Source organism: Ailuropoda melanoleuca, chromosome 3 (assembly GCF_002007445.2).
Source record: "Ailuropoda melanoleuca isolate Jingjing chromosome 3, ASM200744v2, whole genome shotgun sequence".
NCBI classification, from domain to species: domain Eukaryota; kingdom Metazoa; phylum Chordata; class Mammalia; order Carnivora; family Ursidae; genus Ailuropoda; species Ailuropoda melanoleuca.
Genome location: NC_048220.1, coordinates 88453814 through 88469160, shown reverse-complemented (window position 1 = coordinate 88469160; position 15347 = coordinate 88453814). Strand labels below are relative to the sequence as shown.

The window sequence follows — 15347 nt, the reverse complement described above, 5'->3', positions numbered from 1 at the left end:
TTAATTCACATGTCAGCCTGTCACTCCCTGCCATAAATCTTCCAGCAGTTTCCCTTGGCCCCTGGAGTAGAATCCACACTCCTGACTATAGCCCTAGAGACAGCGCCTGGGTTGGCCGCATGACCTCCCTGAACTCATCTCCCGCCCACACTGTGGCTTCCTTGTGCTTTGGCAAACAGGCTCAGTCCTGCCTTCGGCTTCCAGGCCTTGCCAAGCTGGGCGCTCCTTCTTAGCATTTAGGTCTCAGGAAAAATGCCCCCTCCTATTTTTGACCACTGTCGCTGAAGTAGCCGCTGCTCCCATAGGTGTCTCATGTCATCTCCATTTTATTTTCCTAGGAGACTTATCCCAACCTAAATGTATCTTGTGAATTTGTTTGCTTGTTTGCCGAGTGTCTGTCACCCCCGCTAGACTCCGGGCAGGGCCTGGGCCAACCCGTTCGCTGCTGTCTTGGCCACATCTGGGACAGGATGTGGCCCAGCACGTAGTTCCAAGTTGACGTGTGTCTTCTAAACCCAGCTCTCTCCACTCTCAGGGTGAGTATCTTGCATAGGAAGAACTCAGGGTGAATAAAAATGTATCCTCCCCAGTGACTTTGTGCTCAAGCCAAAGTAAGAAGAGATCTGATTTGTAATAATAGAATCATCCCTCAAGCTGCATGCTGGCCTCAGTGGCCCCACCGGCTCACTGTGTGGATCACTTTGGCTCTCAAGGCCGAGTTCTTCCTGTGTCAAATGAGGCCCCAATACACACTTCTTCGCTTCTAGATCCCAGGGAAATCTCTCCTCGCTACACACCAGGAAAACTCAAACAGGAGACAACCAAGATTTCCAGATATGGAAGTCAGCCCAAGAGCTTGCTTGGGGCCTGGCTCCCACAGCCCACCCTACAGAGAGACCAGCTGCGCTTGGTGGATGGAGTCCCCGCCCCAGGGGAACCCTCACTCCACCCTGCAAAAGTCTCGAAATACTAGTGAGGAGGCTGCTGGAGCCCAGGGAGGCTCGCAGTGCTGGTTTGGCAAATAGAAAATGAATCCACATCCCTCACACAGCATCCCCACGCTGAGGTCTTGTTCCCACATCCGTTGCCCAGCACTGCTGCTCAGATCCCGGATCCCGCAGACTATAAGTTACCCACAATTATGCCGGCTACCGTGCGCCTCTCAGACAGCAGGGGGAGGTGCACGGGGCCCAGCTGGTGAAGCCTTGCCCTTCCCTTAGCACAGCGTAGACTGGAGGTTGATGAAATCGAGCAGTGAGATAGTGATGGTGACCCACCCCCAACAGGCCCTGAGACAACTGATAAATCAGAAACACTGGTGAGTTCCCTTACTCCCTCATCTACCCAAAGGGTTGCACAATGGCAGCTCGCTCTTCTGACGGACCCACCTTCAGCTGCAAAAGATAAGGCCCCAGAAGGGCCACAGCTAGATGGGTGGGCAAAAGGCTAAAGTGTGTGGAGAGTGGCATAAGAACCCCAGGCATTTCTCACTGGGGCTGGTGGAGGTCTTTGTGGCTGTGCCGAAAGGTGTGAGAAGCTGTCAGATCGGATGCTGCTCACTGTGCCATTCTAGGCGGTGTCATCTCTGCCTCAGTGGTCCCATCTATAGAATGGGGGTGTAGGACTACATGATCTCATGTAGGCAAGTGACTTCTCCTTTCTGAACTCGTTTCTCCAACTATGGAAGCATGGGCTTGGGAGCAGTAAAGACAAAATACACTGTGTCCACTGCACTTTGCTGAAAACAGAGTATTTCGGAAACTGAGATGTACCAATCCTCTTTCCACTCCCTTTCCCATTGACATTTCTCTTTGTTTTTCTTAAATTTGCCCTTAATGGTTATATTCTTCAGCAATACATTTTTAAATATTGCATTTAGTTTGAAGTTTAAATAAATGGAATCACACTATAAAAAATAATGGCCCTGATCATTGGCTGTGTGACTTGAGACAAATTCCTTCCTCTCTCTGGGCCCTATTTTCCTGGTCTATAAAATGTGCTGAAGATGGGGGGTGAGAAAAGGATGACCTTTGAGGCCCCTTCCTACTTCTGCATTTGTTTCTACACTGCAGGTGACCTCATGTTCCACACAGCCCCATGGCTTCTCTGTCCCGAGTGCCAGGCCTGAGGCCTCCCTCTTGGGCAAGTCAGTTCTTTCCCTGACCTTGTTGAGTGTGCTCCATTGTCCCTCAAATTCCCCAACGTGAGGCTTCTGTCTGAACTCAGAACAAGCTTTTCGCCAGCCCCTGATAGCAAGTGGGACCAGCTCCATGAATCCCACTGGGAGGGATTCACCTTTCTCAGCCGAGTGAGTGACGCTCTCAGCCGTGCCCCAGAAACCAGGGCTGGACGAGTCAGTACTTGTCACCAGCAAGCTCCCTTCCTGAAACCTCACCCTTCAACACCCCCAGGGGACTGAGTACTTTGCAGTCCTTCTTCTTGGCAGTGGCAGAACCACCACACAGGGCCCCCATCTCTGCTTTCCAGCCCAGTCTGGATGGTCCAAACCATAATAAGAAAACAGTGTTGTAAAGAGGGAAGAGGTTTGCGGTCACACAGCTTGAGCCCTGCTCTGCCACTTGAGGGCTGTGAGGCCTTGGCAAGTGCCTTCCTCTCTCTGAGTTCCCATTGGTGCTCCTTCAGTGATGAGATCATAATAACTACCGCACAGTTCTTAGCAGGTGCAGATGACAGTTTGGAAGCCTCAGTGATTGCCTGGCACGCGTAGCAGCTCAGGACCTGCTGGCTCCCTTCCAGTTCTCCCATCCTGGTGATACCTATAAAGTAAGATGGGAAGAAGGTGCTCCCCTGCCCGTTCCTGTTCTAAAGGGGCATCCCCATTCCAGATTTAGAGCACCTGGACTCCTAGCCATACACCCCAAAGCCAGACTGAACAATGCTAGTCATAGTTGTTTGGCCATAGCACACAGAGCTGAGAACCTTAACTGAGTTAAGTTACAACGTGGACCCGCCAGCATTGACTGAGTACCTGTGATGTGGCCGACTCTGTGATGCCCCTGGAGAGAGAAATATGAATAAGAAAGTATAGCATCCCAATCAAAAGCTTGGTTTGGCCGAGTCATAAACGCCCTGTGTGGCACGGGGCAAGTTCATCACTTAAACTCTCTAGACCTCAGCTTCTAAGTCTGAATGTCTCATAGATATGGACATAGCCGAGGGCCTGGTTCGTAGGAACTGTCAAAACCCAGGAAGTGTCAAGACTCGGTCTTGCATGGAAAAGAAAATAAGACCCACATACCTATATACACAGGGAGATGCTTCTTGGGTAAAAGAAAGTAGACACAGGCAGTCCTCATTTTTCTAAGGACAGTTGGTACTAGTGAAAGACCTCTTAAAGAGAACCTCCTCAAAACAAATATTCATTGTAAATATTGAGGGAAAAAGTTTGAGTGAGGTCATACCTTGAAAAACAAACTGAAAGCACGAAAGCACTCCTTTTTCAATCTCCTTTTAACAAAATGTCGGTTCTAATGTCAAATAAGCTCATTTTTTCAATTAAAAATAAGAATTATCAAGAATTGATTAGGATTTTTGGGGGAGGGGGTGAAATATTTTAGACAGAGTTCTATCCTAGTGCAAAGTAACATTCTTCATTTCGTGCTTGACTTTCACAGCACGACTAGATAGTGTCAGTCTGAGCAAGTATTTCAGAGGTTTATCAGTTTTCCCAAGGCCATCTTCTAGTCATTAGATGATAAAATTATTCTCTTTTGAAACACCTGGCATCTTTGTCGATTTTCTCTTCTTCAATTCTTAACTAGTTTAACTCTGCCAATTCTTCTTCGTAGTTTAAATGTCAGTGGAGCCGTTTTCCAACAACGCTTTTGCTAACTTCATGAAATCCTGATCTGTTTCAAGATTCGCACTTTTTCTTTTCATCAATTTCCTTTGAATTTCCATTGCATCTTCAGACATTCACGACAACCAACAAGCTGAAGAAAACCGGCAAAGCTCAGGTGAGATGAATAAGGTCAGAAAATAGTGTTAATGAGGAGTAATACTTGAGTATAAGCTAAATATTTAAATGACCGGCTCATTAGTAAATATTTTAGTGTTATGAAGACTTACTTCTCTACCAAACCTTACTGTACAGACTTGATTATGACTTAATTGCAAAATTCAGAGTAACTGATAAGAATTTCTAAAGGAATTCAGAATAGCAAGCTTACTAGGTTGATGCTTTTTAAGTATGTATCCTACATATTTTAACATGCACACTTAACAAAGTCTAAATCTCGATATCTTTACTTTTCTTCCGAATAATGATAGCTTGATGGTGTTTGGATTGTGATTACCTCCTTCCCAACTTAAATGCCATGGTTCATTATTTTAGTTCTATCTTGCTGCTATTTTTAATCCATTTATATTTAATATACCAACTGATACAGTTGGGCTTAATTCTACCACTTTGCTTTATGTTTTTTATTTGTCATTTCTTTTCTTCCTTCATTTTTTCTTTGCTATCTTTTTGGAAATTAAACAAATATTTCTTTTCTATCTTTTTCTTATATTGGCTTTTGGCTTCACATTTTGGAACTACTTTTCAGTGGTGACCCCACAAGTTTCAATATACATCTTTAGCCTGTATACAGGCTTAGCCATCCTAGTTTACTTTTAAGTTTGGACTTCTGCTGCTTCCTGAGCAACACAAGAACTTTGCAACAGGTGAACTCCATTGCTCCCTTTTTGCTTTTTGTGCTATTGTTGTTAAACATTTGACATCTCCATATGTTTTAAATTCCTCGAGGTATTATTAATATTGTCATTTTAAATAGTCAGTATTCTTGCATATTTACCCACATATTTCCTTTGTAGTGTTCTCTAATCTTCTTACAATTTTGTGTTTCTGGTTGGAATAATTTTTACTTCAGCCTAAAGAACTTTCTTTGGTATATCTTCCCATACTGGTCTGATGGCTTTAAGTTTCTGTCGATTTTTAGTTTCCATTTGTCTGAAAATGTCTTTGTTTCATTTGCTGCGGGATTTTCTTGCTGTGTATATAAGAGTGACAGTTTTGTGGGGTTTTTTTATTTCAGCATTTTAAAGACATTTTCTAGAGTTCATTTGTTTTTGTTGAAAAGTCAAGTAACAGACTTATTAATGTTTCTTTGAAGATAATTTGTTCCATTTTTTCTCAGTGACTGCTCTTGAGAATTTCTCTTTGTCTTTGGTTTTCAACAGTGTGACTCTAAAGTGTGTGGGTGTGATTTTCTTTGTGTTTATTCTTTTTTGGGGTTTTGCTGGGTTTCTTGAATTGCTGAGTTGGTGTCTTTTCTCGGTTTTGAAACTCTTGATTATTGTCTTTCCAAATATTGCTTCTGCCCAATTTCTCCCCTTGCTTTTGGGACTCCAATTATGTGTATGTTAGACCTTTTACGATAACCTACGTTATACGCATACTCTGTTGTTTCTTTGACGTTACTTTCTTTTTTCTCCTGTTTTAGTTTAATTTTTGTCTATTGCTCTGTCTTTAAATTACTGATCTTATAGTCTGTCATGTCTCGTGTGCTGTTAAACCCATCCAGTAAGTTTGTACTTTTTTATTCATTCCAATTGTTGAAAGATAGTAGACTTTGGAAAGCTACATATTTTCATCCATTTTGCCCATCATTTCCTCTTTTTTTTTTTTTAACAAAGTGATCATAGTTAAGATCCTTGGCACATGACCACAATATCTGGATCTTCTGTGGATCATTTCTGTTGTTTGCTTCCTTTTTTCTTCCACTTCCAGCTGCTTCACAGTCTTCATAAATTTGACTGTATGCTGAACATTGTGTAGTAAAGACCTACAGAAGCTCCAGCAGATATATTCTACCAGAGAGAGTCCCCCTCTCCTGTATTGGGGAACAGGATGTAAGGCTGATTATCTCAGTCTAGTCAGCAATTGGGGTGTGTCCTGGATGGGTTGCAATTTATAACACACTGAATCCATCACATCTGGCTTGTCTTTGTTCCTTGGGTGTGGCCTTCCAAGGCTGTTGAATGAAAGCCTAGGTGGTCTCTCTCTCCTCAACCCTAAAAAGGGCAAAACAGTCATGCATTTATGTTGGGCTCTCTCCCCCTAGTGGAACTCTCTCTCCTAAATATCATGAGATTATGAAATTTTATTCCAGCCTTCCATCCCAGCTTCCACGTTGCCTATGCTCCTTTAGCACTTGGCATTGTCCAGTGGGGGAAGATTGTCCTTCTATTTCTGGATCCTCTAGTGTTCAATCCATCATGCAAGTTTGCACAACTTCCCAAAGCTCTGCTAATTTCCATTTCCCTCAGTAGACTACCTCTCCTTGGGCCAAGGCCAGCCTCAACCCATGTCCAAAATCACAAATATCCCCAGGGAAGAAAGCTGTCAGCACTCATCAGCTTACCTAGGAAGGGCTGTTCTCTTTCTGCAATTTTGGTCCATTTAATCTTCTTTTGCATACTCTTTGATATGTTCAAAATTGTTGTTTTTGCAGCTTTTTGGGGAGGGGGGAGGTAGTTGTTGTACTGGGGAAGTTGCTTGCCATGATCTGCTGCATTCTTACCTGAAAAATACTACTTTATCTTGTTATTTTCATGTGAACAAATTAAACATTAATTTATACAGTAATTTTAGTTTAGATTTACCTTCATATTAGTCACATATTTGCTTAGTATTCTTTTGTGAATCTGAGACCTTCTGTCTGGGCTAATTTTCCTTCTGACTAAACTATATCTTTTAGAATTTCCTTTGGTAAGGATCTGTTGGTGATAAACTCTATTTTTGTCCAAAAATGTCTTTTGCTCTAATTCTTGAAACACAATTTCTCCAGGGTATACATTTGCAGGTGGTCAATTACTTTCTCTTGACACACTGAAAATATCATTCACTATATACTGGCTTCCATTGTTATTGTTGAGAAGACAGCTGTTACCCTAATTGCTGTTTATTTGTAGATGATCTAACTTTTCGCTTTGACTGCTTTTAATATTTCTCTGTCATCAATTGTGATGTAACCTACACCTTCTAGAATTTTGCTGTATACTATCTAAATGATCCTAAGCGGTGGCTCTGAGTTAGATCTTGCTCTATCCTCCATGTCTTTTAATCATACTTAATTTTCCCATTTTTGTCTTTCTAGCTTGCATTTTTAGAAAATTTTTATTTGTATTTATCTGTTCTCTAATTCTGTCTTCAATTACGTCTGCTTTGTCATTTAACCTATCCATATCCATTCATTGAGACTTTTAAAATTTTAGAATAATGTATTTTTCAATTCTATATGTTCAGTATGATTCTTTTTCAAATCTGGTAAGACATTTTTATAGTATCTTGTTACTTGCTCATATTTTCACACCTCTCTTATGTTTTTAAACATATAAACATTGTCATCTTACATTCTGTGTCTAATAGAAATTCTGATACCTGAAGCTTTGAAGATCTGATTTTGCTATCTATTATTCCTGCTGGCTCTCTTTCATAGTGCCTTGTTTCCTCGCATGTTTTATAATTTTTGAGGGGGCGTGGTCCTTGGAACTTTATCTTTGAGAATTATTTGAGGACTGTGTTAAATTTTCACTTCTCCAGAAAGCACTGTGTGCTTCTTCCAGTCACCTGGGAAAACTACTAATCCATGACCATTTTAAATAAAATTTTCTACTTGAGTTTTTCAGACCACAAACCCAAGTGAGGGCTAACATAATGTTACAAATTTTCAAGAAAATGAGTCCCATTCCTCTCTCCACCTAACTCCAACATCAGAGTCAGGATAGGTAGATTTTGTGTGTTAATTCATTTCTTATTCCCATTATATCAAAGGCCTCGCCCTTTGAGGTTCAAGTTTTATGTGGACCCCACTAAGTTTACCTCCTGGTTTCTAAGCAGCGTTGCAGTTAACCTCAGGAGTTCGGAGTGGCCCATGAATGCATAACTCTTTTACAGGTCATTACTTAAATGCAGTAGACCTGCTTTCAGAGTCATTGATTTCCAAGTTGCTCCAAGCTAAACCACCCTGTCCCTCTCCAGATAGGAGAATCCTGATGCTGGGACCTCTAGCATAGAGACAGGCTGGAGAAACTGGGCAGTGCGCTAGGGAACTCATGGTGACTATGAGGGACGGGGTCCCTGCTTGTCTTCCACACACCCCAAGGTAAGCCCCTCTGTCGCCACTCCAACTCTGACTGAGACAGTTGCCTTGTCATCAGAAGCTGTATTCACTGTAATGGAAAGAAATCTCACCTGGGCTAAAAATGTATATGCCTTATATGAGCCTCGTCAATCTAGACTTTCATCCACAGTTTCAAATATGGAATTCCTGGGTTCTTTTTAAAATTTATTTATTTATTTATTTATTTATTTATTTGATGTATGATTGACATACAGCATTATATTAATTTCGGGGGTACAGTATAATGATTTGACACATGTCTACACTGCAGATGATCAACACAGTAAGTCTAGCCACCATCCATCTCCATAAAAAGTTATAAAAAATTGTTTTTCTTGTAATGAGAACTTTGAGGATCCACTCTCAGCAAGTTTCAAAAGTGTACTACATTACTACTGGTTTAGTCACCATGCTGCACGGCTCATCCCCATGGCCTCTTCATTTCACAATGGAACCCTGTACTTCCTGACCCCCTTTGACCATTTTGTCCACCCCCCGAACACCCACCTCCCTGGAAACCACCACTCTTCTCTGTGTCCATGTGTTCATTTGCTTTATTTCTTAGATTCTGCATAGAAGTGAGATTATATGGTATTATTTGTCTTTCTCTGACTTATTTCACTTAGCATAATACCCTCAACTTGGATATCCCTGGGTTCTAAATTTTTTAAAGAAAAAAAAAATGTTAGCACCAACCTTAGACCATGATAATGTTCTTGGCTAAGCAAACCTGCTCTGATTTAAGGAATTGACATTCATGCAAATAATTGATAAAATTGATTATCTGTCTCTTAACCATCTTGACAGTATAAATAAGGAAACCAGAGATACTGATGGCTGGTCTTCAGCTGCTGAAATCACTGAGCACTGGACTGAACTTAGCATTTCTGAAAGTGTGTTCCTGGAACCATTAGACCACGTGGAGGGCCTCTGTGTTTAAATAAGCTTAAGAAATGTTACATACTTGAAACTTCTCTTGGAGATTCACCACATGCATTAGAATATTAAAGCTTCTGAGAAGTCCTACATTTGAAAAGCCTTTTTGATTCGATGTTTTCATCATATTTGAAAATATTTGACCTCAAAAATATAAGGAACTTGGAACAATGATAATTCATTTTTTGGATAAAATTCACTTCTGACATAGAAATTTGTATTCCATCAATGAGCACTGAAAATGTGGTTATATAGATATAAATAACATTTATTCCATAAATACTTGTTAAATGCCCACTGTGCCTGCAACTATGGGTCTACATCAGTGAAGAAAACAGATATGGCTGTTTTGTGGAGTTTATAAGAGAATTAAGCTGTCATGAGAAGCATTAAGAAAGAAATATCAAGTGTTAGAACCCGGTTCCTTAAGCTGTTGACCATAGCCATGGAGCAGGCCCATGATCTGGGCAGCTGGCTGGGCAATTGGCTATTGTGTCTAGACTAGAAGCTCCAGAACTTACTGACATAATTGTACCACTCAGGAGAACCATAAGGAAGACTAAGCACAAACACACTTGGTCCTGGAACAGAAGAAAGCACTTATCTAGGAAAGGAAGTTCAGAGAAGACAAGTAAGCAAACTAGGTAGTTTTTAAGGCCTACAGAATCACCAGTGGATCTGGGGAGTCTTCCCAAAATAAGCCTTATAACAGTGTCTGATTTGTAGTTCAAGTCAGGTGAATATTAGCTGGAATCATGAAGACAGTGATGGTGGTGATGATGATGCTGCTGGTGATGATGTTGATGATGACGGCAGTGATGTTCGGAGGTGACAGTGATGGTAATGATGGTGGTGTTGGTGGTGACAGTAATGATGGTGATGACAGTAGTAGTAATCTTGAACTCTGTCCTATCACTTAATACTGTGTTCAGTTGGTCACTAAGAACTGAACTGTGAGTCTACTTCTTAAATAACTCTTAAATACATCTTCTCATTTCTCTCTGAAATTCCATTACCTCCAAATAGGCCTTGGTCCTTTCTCAACAGCCCTCTTTTTTTTTTTTAAGATTTTCTTTATTTATTTGACAGAGAGAGAGAGAGCCAGTGAGAAAGGGAACACAAGCAGGGGGAGTGGGAGAGGAAGAAGTAGGCTCCCAGTGGAGGAGCCCGATGCAGGGATTGATCCCAGGACTCTGGGATCATGCCCTGAACCAGAGGCAGACGCTTAACGACTGAGCCACCCAGGTGCCCCATCTCAACAGCCCTCTTATCTCATTTTCCTGCCTCTAACTTCCAGTCTACCAATCCATGCTCCACACTGCACCAATGTAATCATCCCGAAGCTTAAGTCTGACCGACAACCAGTTGCCAGGCCTCCAAGGCCTACCGTGAAGCTGCCTGGATGCTGTAGCTGGGATTCCAGGCTCTCCAGTGTCCCTACGCAGCCTTATCTCTTGCCCTCTCACATGCATCCCCTGCTCAGCTCCACTCAGCCCACTGTACCCCAGGCACACCCTGCACGTTGACATCATGCCTTTCTCCTCCTCCCCTTACTCTTCTTTTCTCCTTCTTGTCTTTTAGCAAAATATATACTCATCATTCAGGGTCCCGCTCAACAGTCAGAGCTGGGGCTTTGACTGATCTCCACCCTGGAATGGACTACTATGTGCTTTTGCCTAGCCTCCTGCACGCTTTCTGCAGTTATCTGTCAGACCTTCACTAGAGCCGTGTTGTTAGGCCTGTGTGTAGGTGGTTGTGTTTGGGTGTTCATGGTGAAGGCGGGGATGGACTGGAGGGGGAACCAGTCCTCCACTCCATAGATCAAGGACACCACGTTCTCCCAGGCTTTAGGACGTTATTAAAATTAGAACCATTTGTCACAGGAGGTCTCGCTGCAGCATTAGACCCTGGGAGGGACCAGGGCCCATCTCTTGGCCTCTGAAAGGAATTAATCCATTCATTCATCCATTGATTCCACAAATATTTATTAAGAGTCTTCTGTGTCCCAGGCACCATGCTGGGGTTGGGGATATAGAGGTGAACAAAAAAGAGCAGAACCGAGTGCTTATTTTCATGGGATTTATGATCTTCTGCTCTACTAATTGGGGTAGAGGTGGACAACAATCAAGGAAACAAACCAGTGAGAAAATTGGGGGCAATGATAAGGGCCACAAAGGAAATAAACAGGGGTCATGAGACGGGTAATACAGGGGACGTGGAGAGCTGCTTTAAATGTGGAAATCCTGGAGAACTCCCTGAGGAGGTAGCACTTGTGCTCAGGTGTCAGTAACAGGAAGGGGCCAGCTATGTAAACATCTGGGGGAAGATGGAAGGCCCCTCAGGCCAGGCAGAGAGAAGAGAAGGAGGGAAGCCATGGTTGGACCACAATAAATGAGGGGAAGGGTGGTTGAAAAAGCAGATAAGAGGTGAGCAATGGCCACCCATGCAGGGCCTTGTGGACCATGTTAAGGAGGTGGGGGTTTATTCTAAGCGCAAGGGGAGGCCTCTAGCAGGTTTTAAGCAGGAATGACCAGCTCCCATTGATGCTTTTCAAAGCTTGGCTATGGGGAAGGAATTGCAGAGGGAAGAGTGTGGACCAGAGGCTGTCAGGAGCTGTTCAGGCCAGGGCTGGTGCTGGAGAGGAGCAGGGGCCAGCGCCTCCTTCCCTTCCCTGGAAACCCTGGCAGCGCTGGCGGCTCATGGTGAATGACATCATCCTCAGCTCTGGGCTGCTGGAGGTGCAGGGAATTCCTCCCAAGGGTGTGCTGAGGCCACACACCGGCACCAAGCTGTCAGCGAGTGCCTGAGGGAGAGCGAAGAAACGACCTCAAAGAGCACCTCCTGCGGCCCAGACACTGGACAGAACACCATAGGCACTTTCTGGATAATGCTCACAACAGCCCCGTGAGGGGGTAGAACACCTCTGCTTTGCAATGAATGCTAAAATCTTGAACAGGGAAGGATGCCTGGAAATCACACGATCGCTCTCCTGTCTCAGAACTTGCGTGTATCTCTGGTTCTCATTAGTTATTAATCATATCCTTAAATAAAACTCTTGCTACATTCCAGTCACTTTACAAATATTCTCATAACCACTGCATGAGGTAAGAACTATCATTATCCCCATTGAACAGGTGAGGAAAACTGAGACTCAGAGAGGCTAACTTGTCCAAGGTAACACTGAGCCAGGCTTTAAACCGAGGCAGTCTGCCCTGGAATCCACATTCTTTTTAACCCTATGTGATGCCACCTCCCCTCTGTGGTCCTTGAGCTAGAACAATAGAATGATTTTCCCGTACCTTCCCCCTGCCCCCAGCAGGCTAACGCATGTCGTATGCATATGGTGGTATTAAAGAGTTGTTTGGTGGCACAGTTCCCATCCTGGGGTTTGTGATGGTAAGGACACCTCATAGCATGGCTGGCCTCTTTGGAAGAGGAGGTCGTTCCCAGTTATTATTCCTTATAAGTACAGGGAGGGCCTCGGACGAGAAGCCTGGAGTGAGAAGATACATCTAAGATGTGTGTCTGGTTTAACCTTCTGTCTCCAGGCTTCCTACGGTACCTAGAACGGAGGAAGCGCTCAGTAACCCTTGACGAGTGAGTGGATGGATAGATGAATGGTTGAACGCAGGCTTACCCTTCCCATGAGGAAGTCTGGGAGGTCATTTTTACAGCGGACTCACCATGTAGTGCAACACAGGTGGGCAACATCTGGCTCTTGTCCTCACATTCCGCTGTCTCTACCAGTGTGACGACGTCGAATGTTTGCAAGGGCACGTCCTATCTACAGGGAGCAGCTGCTCCTCGGCTCCAGCCAATCATTCAAGCCTGTGGGACTGCAGCCCAGTGAGGCCAGGTCTTCATGAAATTCAGATGGGTTCATAAGAACCTGAATATACAGATGTCGCACACAGTTAACTGATTTTTAAAAGGCTACATCCCAAAGAAAATATAGGTAAGGGCTAGCTAGACCAGTCTAGAATCAGTAGGAGGTGGGCCAGAGTGGACTTTGGCTGGTGATCACTAAGAATGATGAGAAGGTCCCGGGAGGCTCTGAGAGGAAGTTGCATCCTGTGTGCTGGCTCCGTCAGATTCGTGGTGTGATCGGTGTTTATTTTCCGGTTGTCATCCTAGGATTTTCTTTTCATCTTGTCTAATGTTGTAGCCAAGCTTGGCCATTCTGCAGTGGAATCACAGGACGGATCTTGTGTACAAAACTGGGCCAAAGTGGGAGAAGGGGGCCAGCGGGATGGCAGAAGATGGCTGGATGAGCNCTGGGGCTTTGACTGATCTCCACCCTGGAATGGACTACTATGTGCTTTTGCCTAGCCTCCTGCACGCTTTCTGCAGTTATCTGTCAGACCTTCACTAGAGCCGTGTTGTTAGGCCTGTGTGTAGGTGGTTGTGTTTGGGTGTTCATGGTGAAGGCGGGGATGGACTGGAGGGGGAACCAGTCCTCCACTCCATAGATCAAGGACACCACATTCTCCCAGGCTTTAGGACGTTATTAAAATTAGAACCATTTGTCACAGGAGGTCTCGCTGCAGCATTAGACCCTGGGAGGGACCAGGGCCCATCTCTTGGCCTCTGAAAGGAATTAATCCATTCATTCATCCATTGATTCCACAAATATTTATTAAGAGTCTTCTGTGTCCCAGGCACCATGCTGGGGTTGGGGATATAGAGGTGAACAAAAAAGAGCAGAACCGAGTGCTTATTTTCATGGGATTTATGATCTTCTGCTCTACTAATTGGGGTAGAGGTGGACAACAATCAAGGAAACAAACCAGTGAGAAAATTGGGGGCAATGATAAGGGCCACAAAGGAAATAAACAGGGGTCATGAGACGGGTAATACAGGGGACGTGGAGAGCTGCTTTAAATGTGGAAATCCTGGAGAACTCCCTGAGGAGGTAGCACTTGTGCTCAGGTGTCAGTAACAGGAAGGGGCCAGCTATGTAAACATCTGGGGGAAGATGGAAGGCCCCTCAGGCCAGGCAGAGAGAAGAGAAGGAGGGAAGCCATGGTTGGACCACAATAAATGAGGGGAAGGGTGGTTGAAAAAGCAGATAAGAGGTGAGCAATGGCCACCCATGCAGGGCCTTGTGGACCATGTTAAGGAGGTGGGGGTTTATTCTAAGCGCAAGGGGAGGCCTCTAGCAGGTTTTAAGCAGGAATGACCAGCTCCCATTGATGCTTTTCAAAGCTTGGCTATGGGGAAGGAATTGCAGAGGGAAGAGTGTGGACCAGAGGCTGTCAGGAGCTGTTCAGGCCAGGGCTGGTGCTGGAGAGGAGCAGGGGCCAGCGCCTCCTTCCCTTCCCTGGAAACCCTGGCAGCGCTGGCGGCTCACGGTGAATGACATCATCCTCAGCTCTGGGCTGCTGGAGGTGCAGGGAATTCCTCCCAAGGGTGTGCTGAGGCCACACACCGGCACCAAGCTGTCAGCGAGTGCCTGAGGGAGAGCGAAGAAACGACCTCAAAGAGCACCTCCTGCGGCCCAGACACTGGACAGAACACCATAGGCACTTTCTGGATAATGCTCACAACAGCCCCGTGAGGGGGTAGAACACCTCTGCTTTGCAATGAATGCTAAAATCTTGAACAGGGAAGGATGCCTGGAAATCACACGATCGCTCTCCTGTCTCAGAACTTGCGTGTATCTCTGGTTCTCATTAGTTATTAATCATATCCTTAAATAAAACTCTTGCTACATTCCAGTCACTTTACAAATATTCTCATAACCACTGCATGAGGTAAGAACTATCATTATCCCCATTGAACAGGTGAGGAAAACTGAGACTCAGAGAGGCTAACTTGTCCAAGGTAACACTGAGCCAGGCTTTAAACCGAGGCAGTCTGCCCTGGAATCCACATTCTTTTTAACCCTATGTGATGCCACCTCCCCTCTGTGGTCCTTGAGCTAGAACAATAGAATGATTTTCCCGTACCTTCCCCCTGCCCCCAGCAGGCTAACGCATGTCGTATGCATATGGTGGTATTAAAGAGTTGTTTGGTGGCACAGTTCCCATCCTGGGGTTTGTGATGGTAAGGACACCTCATAGCATGGCTGGCCTCTTTGGAAGAGGAGGTCGTTCCCAGTTATTATTCCTTATAAGTACAGGGAGGGNTCTTTGGAAGAGGAGGTCGTTCCCAGTTATTATTCCTTATAAGTACAGGGAGGGCCTCGGACGAGAAGCCTGGAGTGAGAAGATACATCTAAGATGTGTGTCTGGTTTAACCTTCTGTCTCCAGGCTTCCTACGGT

The 15347-nt window shown here is 44.4% G+C and overlaps 1 protein-coding gene and 1 long non-coding RNA gene across 6 annotated transcripts in view; both read left to right on the top strand.

Annotated features, from left to right (window-relative positions):
* The window catches only part of KCNIP1 (potassium voltage-gated channel interacting protein 1), a 391780-nt gene that overhangs the window by 204040 nt on the left and 172393 nt on the right, over positions 1 to 15347 (top strand). The window lies entirely within an intron of this gene.
* On the top strand, positions 2576 to 9130 carry LOC109490165. Its single transcript, XR_002143434.2, has 3 exons — positions 2576 to 2784; positions 3810 to 3977; positions 8955 to 9130. It is a non-coding gene; the product is annotated as an uncharacterized LOC109490165 (long non-coding RNA).